The sequence below is a fragment of the Choristoneura fumiferana genome, chromosome 2 (genome assembly GCF_025370935.1).
Source record: "Choristoneura fumiferana chromosome 2, NRCan_CFum_1, whole genome shotgun sequence".
Taxonomy (NCBI): Eukaryota; Metazoa; Arthropoda; class Insecta; order Lepidoptera; family Tortricidae; genus Choristoneura; species Choristoneura fumiferana.
In genome coordinates this window covers 8,977,861-8,995,144 of record NC_133473.1, presented here as the reverse complement: position 1 = coordinate 8,995,144, position 17,284 = coordinate 8,977,861, and positions in this window count along the sequence as shown.

Sequence of the window (17,284 nt, the reverse complement as noted above, 5' to 3'; positions counted from 1 at the left end):
GGGTGTTTATACAAGAATTTTGATAAAATCTGTTTGTTTACACTATATATTAATTGGATTGATACGAGTATAAACCATAGGTACCTACTTAATAGTCACCACGGCTACCATATTGAGTATAGGTCTTAAAATGTCTTATACTCGTAAAATATGTGTACCTATTATGTGTGTGTATGGTATATAATCTACCTGCTATGCAATTTCTATTATATATTATGTTATATTTAAATTTTTAGGATTCTGTTCCCAAAGAGTGAGAACGAGGCCCCATTTAAAAGCTCCGTTGTCCGTTCGTTCATCCATCTGTCTGTCAATGCACTGTATTTGACGATTTGTGGCTGTCATTTTGAACCATAATATAATAGACAGTCACTTGTAGAATATGTAAGATATCAAGTGTACGGCCACTATCTATCTAATCAAAGCTCTCCCCACGCGTCAAAAGGTGACTGGCTCTTTTTATAAACCATTTTTTTTAATATCACAAAGCTAAAAAAGGGATATGCATACATAATTCGAAACAGTGCATTAATAAAAAGCTCAGAGCCCGGTGTACACGCGTGCTCTAAAAACATTCATTAAAAAAAAGCTATTTATGACAGAGGCCATTATCGTCTAATAAATCAGCTGCCCGCTCTTCTGTTTTCGATAATGATTCTATTATTATGGAAAAGCGTTATGTAACTGTAACGTTTTTTTCTTGACTTGGTTGTGAATGTGGAGACGGCTTTCGTAGAGCGCCATAGTTTAAGTATTTTTTATTGTTACATTTGGATTTATTATGTGAACCGGATATAAAGATATTGTGTCATGTATTTTACATCTTTGAGCTGCCATATTCATAGGAACATCAAAAAAGTATAAAATTAATAAAAAAAAGAGAAAACTCGATTGCCCTAAAAAACTTTACATAAAAACTAAAAAGGAAAAACAAGTCTAGTAATCTAGCAACTTTAATAGTCGGCGGATCCATTAGGTACTAGGAAGTTTTGATCTGATCACAGTTTTGGATGTCCGTCTCTCGGTCCGCAGACGCCATTTGAGAATTTTCTGACACCATCCGCCATGAGTCCTACGAGCAATGTACCCCGCCCACTGCCACTTCAGTTTTGGAATTCTTTGGGCTATGTCGGTAACCTGAAACCCCGAGCATAGCCTTCTCCATAGCCCTCTGAGTGACTTTGAGCTTCCTCATGAGGCCCATCGTTAGCGCCCACGTCTCAGACCCGTATGTCATCACTGGCAACGTATGTTGACCAGTGTATACTGGTCAAAAACTTTTGACTTCAAATACTGCGGTAATTTGGACGAAAACACACTGCGAGCTGTTGGTAGGCCTCCAACAAGATGGAGCGACGACCTGGTTAAGATCGCGAGATTGCGGTGGATGCGGAAAGCACAAGACCGGTCTGAGTGGAGAGCCTTGGGGGAGGCCTATGTCCAGCAGTGGACGTCTTTTCGCTGACATGATGATGAATTTTGGATGGGTTCCAACTGATGAAGTTCAAGATACTTAATTATGATCAATATGCACTCGTATGTATGTAAAGTCAAGTGTAAAAATATGTGCTTATTCAAAGTTTCAAAAATATGTACCACAGACTCTTATTACGACGCAATAAGGCCGTAGTAACATCTTTTTGAGTGGTTCGAATAGATACTTATTTTGCACTTGACTACATAAAACTTGAAAAATGTGAATTCAATAGCTGGGACTTATTTAAAATTGTAACCAGTTGGATAATTCCCAGGACGTTAGGTAATGGGCTCCAACTGTTTGAACTTACTATATTCCGCATTAGGATTTATTATTGGTTTTATGTATATATCGATCATGAGAACAATAGTGTATTTACATATTAATTTATTACTTAACAGAGTTCAAGACTGCTAGTCATTGTTTTTTGTCTTTATTATTTTCATGGTTTTCTACACACTTGAGTTTTTGATTATATTTGTATTCAACTGCTTGCCCTTTTTTCCGCTCAACCAAAAATATATCACTTATTTAAATTCAATATACTTACATAATATTATATTAATGTAAAAAAAAAACAAATTCTAATAGTGAAAAAGGTGGAAGCTTTTTCCATAGAAGCGTGCCCTCGGGTGTGTGGGTGCCGGCGAGCGATGCGTGCCGTCCGCGGCGCGGCCCACTGCACGGGTTACAAATTGTGGGGTGAAAGGGGTAGTTTTTTCTAATCGACTTTCCTAACAGTAATAAACGATATTTATCTTTCTTAATTATAGTTTCACTCCACTGTTTGGTAGCTTTGTTCGTGTTTTTGCTACAACTGTTTGTGTTATTATCGAATTACGTGCGTTTGTCGTTAATGTTAAATTTGTCCTTATTATAGCCTCGAGAAATTACTTGAGAAGGTGCGCCCTATTTCTTGTTGCCTTTTATAGCGATTTTCATATAAATGAATATTAATGACGTCTGGTATCCTCGTTGTATTCGAGAATAACAGGGGAAGGAATCGTTTTTTTACTACTTACACTTAATTGTCCGAATACTAGGTATTCAAATCGGCTTTTTACAGGCTTTCCTTATTCTTATTACTGTTTATTTAGGGACTTTAAGTACATATTCGATTGTTTGTTTTGATTGGTCTAGTGGACTTTCATTCCTGCTCAAGTTCGGTTTATCAACAAAATCCTTACTAATGATGCAATGATATACATAATCAGATTACAATTACAAATAATTTAAAGGTAGATTTTGTGACTATGTGGGTATATAAGTGTTAGGTATTTCGGTAATTATTTATGTGAATTGTCTTGATTTGTTACTATTTTTATGACAGCATTCTAAAGTCGTGTTGTCAAACGTCTTCAAATCCTGCTCTAAACACATTCGTCCAAACAAAATCAATATCTCGTTACAAAAACTGCCTATTATTAGTTTAAAATAATTACAAAGCGATCGATTTTAAAAACCCATTGTAAAAAACTGGCTACAAGGGCAGTGATCCTCTGGGACGCATGCGTTATATCAACCCTTTTTCACCCTTTCGCCTCCCCGGGTGTTTTTTGTAAGCGTTTTTAAAGGGTTGCGAGGGGTACCTGCCACGCGATGCAGCGAAAGGGTTGGGTTTTTTCTCTATGGAGCTCGCTTTTTTATACTGATGCATTTTTTATGGGCACGCGCGCTGAGAACAATAAAAAGTGCATTGAACTCTTTAATAAGAGATCAGCTGATCAGGCTCATAATAGTGCACTTGTGGTAGTGTGTGCTATTGATTTTCGTCGTTCAAGGTCGCTCTATCGACTGCAGCATTGGGGGTCATTGCCATTGACAAACTTAGATGTCATTGTGGTGTGAATTGTAAGAGTCAAAAGTACCATTAGAGCTTAGTTAACCACAACCATTTATTTATTTAAAAGAATACAAATTGTTGGAAGGATATAAATTAAAGATTTGTAAGTGTAACTTTCGATTTTATCGAAGCTCTATTGGCTAGTTTTTTAATTAATTAACAACTCCTAAGACAGTAACAGAGATCATTTAGAAAATATTACCATCATAATGTGTTTCCTCGTCAACGTCAACGTACAGTCAGTAACGGCAAATATTTTATGTGATTAAGAATAAAATGAAGTCAAATCCGAGTTAATAAGTTAAAATGCCACATTTCTCACTGTTTTTTTTACTTGTCTTGGAGTTAATAAGCATACCTAAATAGTAACATAGTATGAAGTTACACCACGTACAGTCACCAGCATTAATATCTGCCACAGCGGAGCATGCAAAAATATCTAACACGTCCTTCCGGCCCTAGAAATAGAGTCGTATCAGATATTTATGCACGCTTGTTGTGTCAGATATTGGTGCTGGTGACTGTACATACTTACTAGTGGCGAAGCCTATTCCCACCGGCTTGCCCAATATTTAAAAATAGGACAACGGGACATTCAGTATCTATGAAAAATGTAAGCGATCTTTGCTTCAGCTTTACCACGGAAATATCTGACGCTACGCCACTGATACCTACTACAATACTTCATGAGCTTTGGGCAGCTTTAGATCCTTTTATTTTATTTTATGTTATTATTAGTTTTAGCTGGAAACGAAACAACACTTCTATGTGAGCGCTTGACCTAATTTACTATATTTACTTGTCTTCAGAAAAAAAAACCGCCGAATCTCCTTTTTTGAAGTAGTCTAAAAAATAAACAGCAAGCTCTTAAAAAATGTTTCAAATCTTTGGGTTCTCTAATTTAACTGTTAAAACGTAGCTACGGATGGTGTCGTTTTACACCGACGCAGCCGTTCGTTTTTGGCAAACGGCGTAAAAACCTTTTACTGCCATTTTTTCAGCATATACTTACCGGTGCCTGATTCAACTAGTAACCCACATTGATCAAGGTGTTAAGGGTTATCGGGTTGCAAACCCGTTACGTAGCGTTCTATTTAAGAAATATCCACAAAAACGCGTAAAAAGTGCCTTTATCTGTTCGACAACGGGTGCAAATCGATTATGGTGTGATTGAAGATGCTGTGTAAAATTTCAAAAACCTACTACAATAATTGTAGTACAAATTATTTGTATGGTTAATTCTTTACGATCGTCTTTTATGATCAAAGTTAGTACCTAATTTAAAGTTTTTTCTAGTCAACGCCTACTTATTAAAATGCAAAAATATTTTGGGTTGTACTTATCCAGTTAGAGAATGCTTTTGTCGCCGAGTATCGGTTTTCCAATTTTTTGGCGATGAAACCCTTTATGAAAGCTAAATTATTACCGGAGTCCTAACAGGCGAAATCAATTAAATGAATGGTAGACGGAACCTCCGCAGAAACTTCACAAAGTCCCGAAGCTCCGGAACACACTTTATCACAGTATGGCCCATCTATATAGTGAGAATTAAAAAATTTAAGTATTTACTCAAGTGCGACTTAATGAAAAAAATCGCATTTTTCAATTAATCACAGCGTGGGCCGCTGCAGTGCTGAACGTCATGTTTGTAACCGATGTAGAGGCAGCCATATACTGAACACTTGGCATTTGCGAGTCTAAAATTAGTGGCAGCTGTTAGATCGAACCGCCTCCGCTTACCTACCATACTTTTTACTAAGAACAAGAAAAAACTTGGAGCTTTTTGTACGTGATCCGAGAGTGGGCAGGCCGGGATCTGATTTCGCAAAGATAGAGTTTCATCAGTCGATGTTTCTACGAGTTCTTTTTAATTATATTAGGTTTTATCAAAACAAGCGACGGCTCAAATGGCTTATTTGTTTTCCGAAAGTAAAGCGCTCACAAATGATGAAAATAAAGACCACCAGAGTGATATTCAATTGTATGGTCTGATTTTTTAATCATTATATATTTAGTTACTACATATTTCCCAAGTTTTGTACCGTACGTAACCAATGCTTTTATTTAACATTTAGTACATTTTCATGTTGTCTTTTTAAACGTAGGTAGATACCTGCTCCAAAAATACTCGCTATTATGTTTATATCCAAAAGTAACCATTTCAATAGGAATAAATTTGACTTAATTGAAGACCTTTAGCAAGAAAGCGAACTTTATTTGTATAGATAGTGTGAACAGACGCTTTGTCCGTATTCTGTAAACATGGGAGGAGGACATTACAAACGGATTAAACATAAACACCACACGGCAGCCGCGCCGACTAATGGAGCCGCGTCCACAAACAACTGATGCAAAACGGACACAAACAAACTCTTTTGTGAGGTTTCTTTTCGTAGCGGCGAGTCCAAACACGAAATAAAGGGGATAAGTATACTATTTCAGTGACAATTAAGCATTGTCATAGGCTAAAACGCTGTGCGGCAGAACGGTAGCGATACTTGGAGGATTAAAGGATTATACGTAGTGTAGTAAACAACTTTGCGCGAAACTCCTTTTCTTACCTTTGTATGGATGGAGATTACAGCGACCATCCGACTGAGACGCTTATGCCGCAACTCGCATTCGAGGAATCCCTAAAAAGATCTACAGTGCTAGGAATTTCAAGTAACGAGTTACAAACGACTATCGTCTCCCGTGTTCCATGCTCTCCATAGAGTAAGAACGTTAAAAAATTGCAATGATTCCTAACAAAGCTAGCATGACTTGCTATTCGATAGAACTATTTAGCTGCATAAGTGTTTGCCTAGGTAGGATTTATCCGAAAATAATAATATGTGGCGTCTATATGAATCGCGACAAGTTCCATACATACGGGTTATTAATGACATTGTGCATCATCCTTTTGTATGGCATTAAATACATCAAAAATGTTAAAGGAAATCATAATTTTGCTGAATAGAATTTTAGAAAAAAGAATATTTGGCGTAAAAATCAATAATCAAACGTCGCGGGGACAATAGGTGGCGGGTAACCGAATTCACTATCAAAATAAAGGCTTCTGCGTGACGAAGCGCGGGTGGAGTTTTTATTGCGTTAGTGCAAACTGAAGTGGCGGGCGGAATCGCGGCCGATAACACTCGAGGGACGTCCAATAATGGCCGCCATTAATGAGGCGCACTACAAGCAATCATTACCTGGTGTATGTTGTTCTAAGTAACTGGTTATTGAATAAATTATCGAAGTGGTCATTGAGAACATGGACTAAAAAAGTTGAAGCATAAATACCTACGATGTTTTAAATTGGTGGCAAAAAAAGCAAAACTTATCTTCTCCGTACTGGAACTTTCCAGAGAGCAAAATCTTGACTTTAGCAGTAACAATGTTATAGTTTTTTTAAACGTCTTTAAGACTGTTTTAATGGCACTCTAGGAACGTGCTACAACCCTACCTCATGTAAGGATATGAGTTATCTTTTAGACAGTAATCTATAATATAACCATAGTCACATATTGCTTTCTTAATAGATAATTATAATGTTAGAAATCATCACTTCAATACCTTTTGAACAATCTTAACAAAACAAATAATTTTAACAATATACGCACTGAGCATCCTGCATTGCAAAAAATCTCATGGATATGTCTTAAGAAAGTGATTCTCTAAAAAAATCTATAGGTACGTAGATGATTTGATTCATGGCGACAAAAGTTAACCTTCTGGCCGAGTCGGCCACACGTGCACCGCGGCCGTCACAATGTCACAATGCGCGATGCATTCACTCTCCTCGTATTTGCTTACCTACCCGATCCTCAGCCATTCACTGCTCCGTATCAACCTTTGCGCTATTTACGATCCATCTATAAAGCTTTTGTGCCACTTCTATTATTCAACTGACACAAATATATTTTTTATCAATAACCACGTTAGAAAAATTCGAATTATAATTTCGCACTCGAAGAGATTGCAAATAGCGATCGTAATGACTATCTCTTCGCTTTATGCCAGTAATTTGGCTCAATATAGATCTACGCTTTGCAGACAAAATAATAGCTACCTATCGCAGTTTTACCGGTGTATAATATTGCAATAGAAAAAAGCAAAGAAGAGTTGGTAAATTACAGTCATCTAAAATACTTGGAAAAATTAACAATTTCGAGTAATGGAGAAATGATGATACCGCTCTGGCGGTGGCTGCGGCGGTTGGAGTCGGCAAATGTTGCAGCAGAATGTGGGCAAAAACCGGCGTTTCGACCGTTTTAGATGAATACACTCATTTCCTGGTGCGCCTTCCGGCAAACTGTGTTTTTATACCCGTAAAATATTTAAATGAAAAAGAGTTCTACTTTGTTTTCTAAGACCAAAAATAAAAATTAATTTATATTAGACTTGCAGCGCTGATATGATAAGTCTATTCGTTAGGTATGCAGGTTTATCAAGTTTTACCAAGACTTTACTTTAAACAACAAGAAACCTACTACTAACTTAGCTAGCCGCAAGCTCTATCTCTTGTTTGTATCTGTGACTGCATAGCAGTTGATTGTAGGTTTGAGTTTGACATTAGAAATTTGCGCTTTTGATTTACAAAATCCTATGTTATACTCTAGTAGATTCCTCTATCTAACTTAGAAATTTTATTGTCCGATTTTTGTGTTTATTTTTACACCCCAGTTCTTTTCTGTTTATTTTCAATGTATTCTAGTTATAGAACAATTAAGCTAAATATTTTTAAACGCTTGTTAACACAGGTAGAGGCAATACATATTTCGAAGTAAGAGCGGTTATACCTGTTATTTCACCAATAATTGTGAAATGGCTATCATTACGCGGCAACTGTTCATTCTGCGCGAGCGACTTTAACGTTAATGCAGAAACAAAGCGCGACACCTGTCATTCGAGCCGTAATCAATAGACCCACTTCGCTTCCTTCCGCCGCATATAAAAACAAATGAATGATAACTTACAACAAAAAAACAACAAAGCCGAAAGTGTTCCTCGCAGTAGATTATGAGCACGTTCAGTTATTAATTTATACGAAGCATCGCGGTAAAAAACTCAACCCCCACTTAGATAAAGAAAAAAAACGTAGCGCGCGTCGCGTAAAAGGGAAAGGGTGTCTCGCCCGACTCGCGTGCTGCGTTCTGTTTTTTAACCGTATTCTGCGGTTTGTTTTTTCGGGCGCGTTCCTGTTTTTTAACAACACAATACCGTTGTTAAGAACTGTTTTTTAAGAACGTCATATTGTAGGAGCCGCGAGCACCGCGAGGTGCGATCGCTAGTGTTTTTGTAAAGAATCTTATTTTTAAATCGCGCTTCGGGAGATGGAAGTTTTTAGGTGTTTAGTCACGGATTGGTAAAGGGGGAAGATCGTTGTTTTTTACTTGTGATTCGTGTATATTTATATCTTGGTTGTGCGGGTGAGGCGGAGCACGAGCGGAGGCGACATATGGTTCGTTAGACAAAGACTGGATGTTTTTCAAGGGGCAGGTGTCGGTGATTGCAAGATGCTGAGCATTATGCGTCTGTCAGCGCAAGCAAGTGCACTCCGCCCGACGCAACACATTACCCCGCTTAGATAATTATAATGACCTAATTACTCATTGTTGTTAAAAGATTAACTAAGCTACTTCTTGTTGTTGTAATGTTATAAATAGAAATTATAAACGTTTAAAGTACACTCTTATATACAGAATATCTTTATATTATTCCGGAATATTTCAGCAGGTTACCTATATGATTAATTTGACTGAATACCGATACAAAGGTTATTCGACAAAATTTGATTTAAAATATAGTGACTTCTATGACGCGGTACACTGTACACATCAAACATCAATAAATATACGGAAATATTTCTCAACCACAATAAAAAAACCTGAAAATATTTACAGGGATTTTCAGTAACCAACCATCTGCCGAAATAATCAGGAAAATTTTGAAGACGCCTGGTATACAATGAATTTGGCTTTTACTATGTTATTGTAATACATATACATATTTATATACGCATATCTTTCTAGATCTCAATGATCTCTCTACATTTCGATTAAATTTGCTATAGGTATGTACGGTACAGCTAAGATAGGTTGTTGGGGACAAAAAATCGACCTAGCTAGCCTGGTCCCAACTCTGGGAAAACACTTTTTCAGGTTTTCATGCTTGCTTATGGTCACCCAGGTACTAAAGGATACAAATAAGAAAAGAGAAAGTATACACGTACAAAGGCGAACTTATTTATTTAAAGGATCTCCACCAGTCAACCGTTGAGTGGATGAGAGAAACATTAAGTTAGTAAGTAACGTTAAGTCATCCCGATTCAATAAAATGTCGTACCTAATGCAATCATTTTCAATTAAATTGGTATTAAATCAAGGATTCTTGACTTTCAGTCGAAATATGTAGAGATACATATTTCTAGTATACCCTTTGAATGAAATATATTTGTAACATAGGCTGGCCACAAGCCTCCTATCACAGTGAGAGGGATTCGGCTGTAGTTAGGGCAAGTCACCAGCAGAGGCAGCAGATACAATAAGTGGGAAAATGAGTGCATAAAAACGCATAAAAAATAAACATGAATTGAATGATGAAACTAGTTTAATTCAAGATTGTTCATAAAAGGCAGATAGTGGGCACGGCCGACGTGCAATTACAGAGCAGGCAAACAACGTCGCGATAAAACAACGTCAATAATGTCGGGAATCCGTAAGTGCGCTATAAAATATGCGCCATGAAAACGCCATTAAATATTAAAAGTGGAGAAACGGAGAGCTTAACAAGAATTAAAACATCGTTATAAGAGGCTATGAGAAGCGAGTCGCCCCCGGCCGGGCATTGCAGCTATCGGCGCGTCGGTTAATGCCTACTTATACCTTATTATATAGCGGAGTTTGCGTTGAGGAACAAAATTAATTGGTTAAAACTCCTCTCGGTATCCAGGGCGGCTCCCCGGCTCCCTCTTAATTCCCTCCCCGCCCGCGCCCCGCCAGCTCCTTTGAACGCAACCTACCTAGAGAAAAAACAGAAAGTATAAAGTTCACGCAACAACGGTTGCAGCTTAATTAGTTTGATTTTTATATGTGGTTTATTTTTTATTGTTGCTATCGGTATTACTAGAAAAAGTTAATCAGTATATTGCTTAAAAAAATGTATAACAAAAAATAGAACCGACGACAAAAAACCATGAAAATAATTTTCTGCCAGTCTGAAGTCGGTGCCTTAGCACGAGCCAGCAGGAGTCGACTACTTCACCTACATACGAGTACTTATATTATTAGGCTTCAATCACTCCTGCTGGTTCGTGCTGAGGCACCGTCTTCAGTCTGGTAGAAAATTATTTTCATGGTTTTTGTAGTCGGTTCTATTTCTCGTTATAATAAAAAAACACGCTTTTTAGTGTAAATAATCTAAGACAACAGTTTAATGTCAACTGCTCGATACTTTTTACGAAAGATTGCTTTTTCCGATACAGATACGTTCATTATTGCGGAGTCCTGGTGCTTCACCACCCCTTCCTTTTCACCATATACATTACGACGAGCATAAATTGCTTAAAAACTGTGTTAAAGTAATTGAAATTCAACCCGTGAAGTACTTGTTATTGAGTAGTAGCTTTGTTGGTCAAATATGTGGTCTTCATCATCAGTTCCACTCGACCAAATGATGATTTTCAAGAGCAAATGCACGAGTTACTAATAAATTTATCCAAATTACCATATTTGAAGAGTTCCCTCGATTTTCTTAGGATCCAATCATCAGATCCTGATTTGGTGCTTATGGGACCTAATTAAAGGCATTCCTAGACAAACGGATCAAATCGGTTCGTAAATGACGGAGTTCTGAGGTAACAAACATAAAAAAATACAACCGAATTGATAACCTCCTCCTTTTTTTGAAGTCGGTTAAAAAGGTAAGTTTATGGTGGGAAATAGAGCCAAATTAGGAACTGGCTAGTACAAGAATGTTTCTACTCTGTTGAAGAATATTTTGATTATACCTACACTGAACTTGACATTTTATCATGTAATTAGCTTTATTGGATCTGTATTGTAATCATGACATAAGAATTGGTAATATTATTTTATTGTAATTATGACATGTTAGTTATCACTATTAAACTTAAGTAGGTACTCTAAATGATTGTCAAGGCATGTTTCTTTATATTAAGCATCAACTTTTGTTACGGTCTCTGCTGTGCTCATTTTGCATGCCAGTTTCTGGTGAAATGTGTGAGACCATAAAATGTAATACCAGTTTTTGTACCAAATTTTTACGCAAAATAAAGATATTTGTATTTGTGAAGTCATTTAGAGATGAGACCCTGTGCCCAGCAGTGGGACGTATATAGGTTGGGATAATCATGATGATGATAGTAATAATAATCATTTAGAAGCGATTGGTGTTACAAAAATTGTTACACAAACATGAAAGAACCGCCGCAGAAAAGAGAAAAATCTAAATAACTGGAAAAATAGGATAAAGGTATGACTAAGAGTAAAAGTAAGGATTAGTTATCTCTCAACATTTAATTTCCATACAATTTTAATAACCAATCGAATGTGTGTCGGCCCACGCGTAGTGTAGGGTAGTAGGTAATATGTGGCAAACATTTTAGTTTTCAGCTATTCGTTAACTTTAAAGCCTTGTTTTTTTAAATCAAGTGATTTTTTTCTTTGAATACTTAAAAAAAAATGAGGCAACGATTTAGCTCCTGAGAAGGGGAGGGACACTTGCCTCTAACAAAAATTAACAACACAAAGCGTAATATTTTACAAACGGGCAGGATGAAATCAAAAAATAGTAGCAAACTTAATACTGCTGTTAAAAAAACCTATTCCACGATACCCCACACCACACTATGGCTTTAGTAGAGGAAAAATAATTTATTGATTCTGACGTTACCTACTTTCTGTTTTACTCCGTAACCATTATGTGCAAGGCAGCTACATCTGTGCAATTTACAATAATTATGTGTTTTCCTCTCCTACCTCTAGGTAGGTACATACCTACATTTTAATGAACTATAATATAAACCATAATGACTGCTCACCCGTGAGTTTACGAAAGCTAGGTTTATGCAATAAATGTGTGTTCATGCAGCACCTCCACCTCCGCGTTGTAATAACACACACACAAATCCAGCATTCACCACCACTACATAACACCGATGCGTTTCGAACAGAACCAGAGTTCATCTTCAGAGCAACACAACTATTCGTCATGCTACATGAAAACACATATGTGACACAGACGTTGCTATCTTGGATATATGGCTGTGAAGTAGAATTCACTAACTACCCTTAAAGTTTGAGGTTGTATCAAAAATACACGTTGTATACTTGGTTACAGGATCTCATACACTACAAAAACAAATTACTTTGCTAGTCCGCTATACCACACCACACTATGCGCATTATTTTCTTCAAAAAAAACCTAAACAAAAATTAATCGAATAAATTTCCGAGTTACAACGCAAGGCGAGTCAGCCCGTAACGAAGGGCGAAAGCAAAGGGTAGGCCGGGGGCGGCGCGGGGCGCGGGGACTCTTTGCCACTTCTCCAAATAAATTATAATTCGCCCGCGCTTCCCGCTCGAACCCGGCCTCGCTTGAATTTGCTACTCTTAATCTATTCCACATTTCCACATCTATTTATCTTTCTAGTCTACTGGCTGTTTAATGAATGTTCTCGAATTTTCTAAATTTCCATGTAATGGACCTGTGTCCTAAAAAAATCTAATCAGTTAGATTATTCCGACAATGAGGGTTTTTCGACAAGCCAAATTGCACTAGATGGCGTTAGTATCGTGCGTGAGTTCCGTTTGTCGTTTCAGGCTTGCTTGCGATTGGCTCATTTAGTTATTTAACCAATCAGAACCATGACCCAAATGTCAAACGGACCTCACGACACTAACGCCATCTAGCGATATTTCGCCTGTCGGAAAACCCTCATTGGATACGTATTTTTCATCCCAGCCTATACGTCCCAGTGCTGGGAACAGGCCTCCTCTCAGAACAAGAGGGCTTGGGCCATAGTTCCCACGCGGGCCCAGTGCGGATTGGGAACTTCGCACGCACCATTGAATCGCTTCGCAGGTTTGTGCAGGTTTCCTCACGATGTTTTCCTTCACCGCAAAGCTCGTGGTAAATTTCAAATGTAATTCCGCACATGAATTTCGAAAAACTCAGAGGTGCGAGCCGGGGTTCGAACCCACGACCCTCTGCTTGAGAGGCGATAGGTCAAACCACTAGGCCACCACGGCTTCCGATACGTATTTTTAGTTTTGTCAATTTATCAAAAAATATATAGATAGCCAGTTCAAGCTCCTCGTGGCGTCACGTGCGACACTTTATAGCACGGCGTGACGTCACGGGCCCCCCACTCCCGAAATTTGACGTACGCCATCTTTGCCATTTTTTTATTTGATTGAATAGAAAGAAAAATAGAATAGAATAGTGATAAAAAAATTCTAATTATCTAACTGACAGACTACCTACTAAATACAGGATGAGGCGTGAATATTGCACCATAAAAAAACCTAATTTCATTTTTTTATCCTTGAGTCTACATTGTCTTTGGTTATGTCATTTTACGCGGGAACTCATATTTTTTCAATATGAATCGCATTAGTGAATAAATTAAAATTAAAATAGTGCAATTATACCATAAGCTGAAATCGATCATTTTAGTTCAAAGAGCGTAATAAATTGTTTATGAAGCTCATTTTGACTTCAATGGTCATGCAAACGAACAAAATTGTCGCATATGGGCTGAGCATAACCCAGAAAACATTAACGAAATGGATCTTCATCCACTGAACGTGTCACGGTGTGGTGTGCGATTTCGTCTTCCTATGTTGTCAGCCCATACTTCTTTGAGGAAAACGGTAGTACGGTGACGTTACCGGTACGCGCTGTTTGGAAATGTTGAACAACTATTTTTTCCAAAATGTCGCCAAAAACGCATATCTTTAAGTTCAGTATGGTTTCAACAAGATGGTGCGACCGATCTCATTGCAAGACCACTCATGGCAAAGCTCCGCGATAAATTTGAATATAAACTCATTTCAAGAAGCGCTACACACTGTTGGCCTCCAAGGTCGCCGGATCGTACTGTTCCCGACTTCTTTTCATGGGGATATTGTAAGCAAGAAGTCTACAATACTCTACCGCGCAACAGGAACGAATTGAAAGCAGTAATTACACAAGTAATTCAAGTCATCTCTCGAACTACTTTGCAGGCTACGATGCGTAGCGTACTGGACCGGTGCATGGTCTGCGTTAACTAGGCTAGGATGGAGGCCATTTAAACCAATTAATGTTTAAGAAATGAGTTACTGAAAATAACTTTTGATTGTACTTCATCTATTAAAGATTACATGTACCCATATAATAATATTAACCATAAAACTAACACTTACATTTTTACTTACACTAAAACACTTTCATTATGTAGCAATATTCACGCCTCACCCTGTTTAACTCAGGAAACTACCCAATTATAATAAGTTTATTTATTTACCAAACAGGATTACATTCTTCTGTGGTTACATTTTTTACTTAAATGTTTGACAGAACTAGGCTCGAGTGTCACTACTAGGTCTGTGCTACTAGGTCAGAGCTGGCCCTATACCTACACTACGAAGTGCAAAATTCGAACTTCATATCTTGTCCCGCTGACGCTAACATTATTTAATACGAGGATGAGAGGGACGGTACGATAAGAACTTCGATTTTCGAATTTCGTAGTAGCCCCCCCCCCCTGTGTCGTGGCCGTGGTGAGGACCAGAATAGCGGTAGGTAACAGATAGTGTTAACATTTATTCGGCAATACTTACGTCAATAGATAACATTATTAAACTGGTTGTGAATGTGAGTGAGAAAAGTGTATGCGTGTCTAAAATTGTTGATTATCGCACAGGCTTGAGTAGATCCTGAGTGAAGAACCATTATTTTAATTTGTCTAGCATTTGTTTCACATTTACGTTGTTTGAACACCGGTACAAAATGATGTCTCTCTGTAGATATACTACTTAAGTGGTTGAGGCTTAATTAAGTATTCAAAACTGAATTCGTACATCTCGATTCCGTGGAGATGTACAAAATTAAAGTGTGTTATTCCCAACAGAGTGGGTCGAGCTGTCTACACACAAAATTTCATACAAATCCATCCAGTCTTTTAGCGTGAAAGAGTAACACACAAATACTTTCTCTTTCATAATAGGTGATAATAGTATTTTTTTATTGTGAGATGGAGGAAAATGAGTAAGCGGGTCATGTGATGGGAAATTATTACCACCGCCCATGAGTAGGTACCAACTACTCAACTGCTGCAACTGCTGGCGAACACCCTTACCTTTTTCTCTTTCAATGTCGTCCCTATAGTTTGGCATTTGCTTTAGTTGACGATGCCGTCCAGCTATTTTGTCGTGAAAAAATAATAAATATCCTTGAAAACTTTTGTATACTACACAAACACACACTACTACTATATTACTAGCTTTTACCCGCAGCTTCACTCTCGTAAATGTTTAAATCGGGTAGTTGAAATTCGGGGATTTTACCATTCCCATACCATCTACATATTAAATTTAGCATTCAGCAGGATAGGGAATTTGCATGGAACACAAATTTTCCCTTAAATAACGTGACACTGACATAGAAAATAAAACGATTGAGGTATGAATTATCTATATCTGTTGAAACACAAGAAAGTTGCGAGAAAATCTTGAGCAAATAGTTTGCATTCCATCCCTTTCCAGAAAAAAATTAGGAATTTCTATCGCCATCGTGTCATTCGAGTATAACTCATACCCAAGTAACAAGTACACACGTCAGATCTATTTGTCTAATTGACTTAAAAAGTCCATAACCTTAGATAACCTTCGTATTTTGTGAAGATATTTACAGGATTCGCGAATGTCATTGTCATTGTTCATCCTCCATTACCGCTCATAATTCGTTTTCTAGATTTTTTTTACCGTGCAACGGCTAAACTCACTAGACACAGGCAAAATTGTCCTCCAATGGACAGAACCATATTTCTTTAAAACACTAACTACTTAAGATTAAACAGACTAACAAGATGTCTGCCGTCACCTGAATGCCCGAGCAATCAACGAAATCCAAGTTCTATAGATGAGACGATTAAACTATACATTCCAGGGAGGGGGGTGGTAAATTGGGAGGGCGATTAATTTAATAAATACCAACCGGATTCCGGTGCGTTTGTCTCCGAGCTATGCGGCGTGCCGCGGGTCCTGAGTTACTGCCGACCTCGCTACACAGCACACTACCTATGTACTAGGTGGGGGTGCGTTTCCATCAGACCTTTTGTCGCGTATGTACCCGTTGACAATTCGTCCCGCTAGCAAATCATCCCGCATTCTCATATCTTCCCTTGGACGATTCGTCCGGATCGCAACTCGTCCTGTTCGAATATGGACCCGTTCACAATTTGTCTCGTTAGCAAATCATCTCGCGTTCTCATATCGTCCCTTTGGCGACTCCTTCTTTTCGCAATTCATATTTAGCAAGCAGGACGATTCGCTAACGGGACTAATTACAAAAGGGTCCATATGCAAAAAGGACGATTTGCGATTGAGACGAGTCGCGAAAGGATGAGGTGAGAATGCGGGATAATTTGCTAACGAGACGAAAACTTAGATATTTTACTAAGTCAAAATTATTATTTTTAACCGCCTATGTTCGACTGTATTTTTTTTTATGTATGTTCATCGATTACAAAAGATTCTAAAAGAGTATACTTTCGAGGTGGTCCCATTGGCACCAAGTCAAGATCTGATGATGGGATCCTATACTCTATTTATTAAACCAAGATACTAAAATGAAGTTTCATGTGTTACTTGTTTTCTACATCTCATAAATAGTGGTGTGCCGCAACAGGTAATCACCGAAGTTTCCGTATAAGTACCCATGTTATACGTATAAAAAGCTAAGATATGAACGGA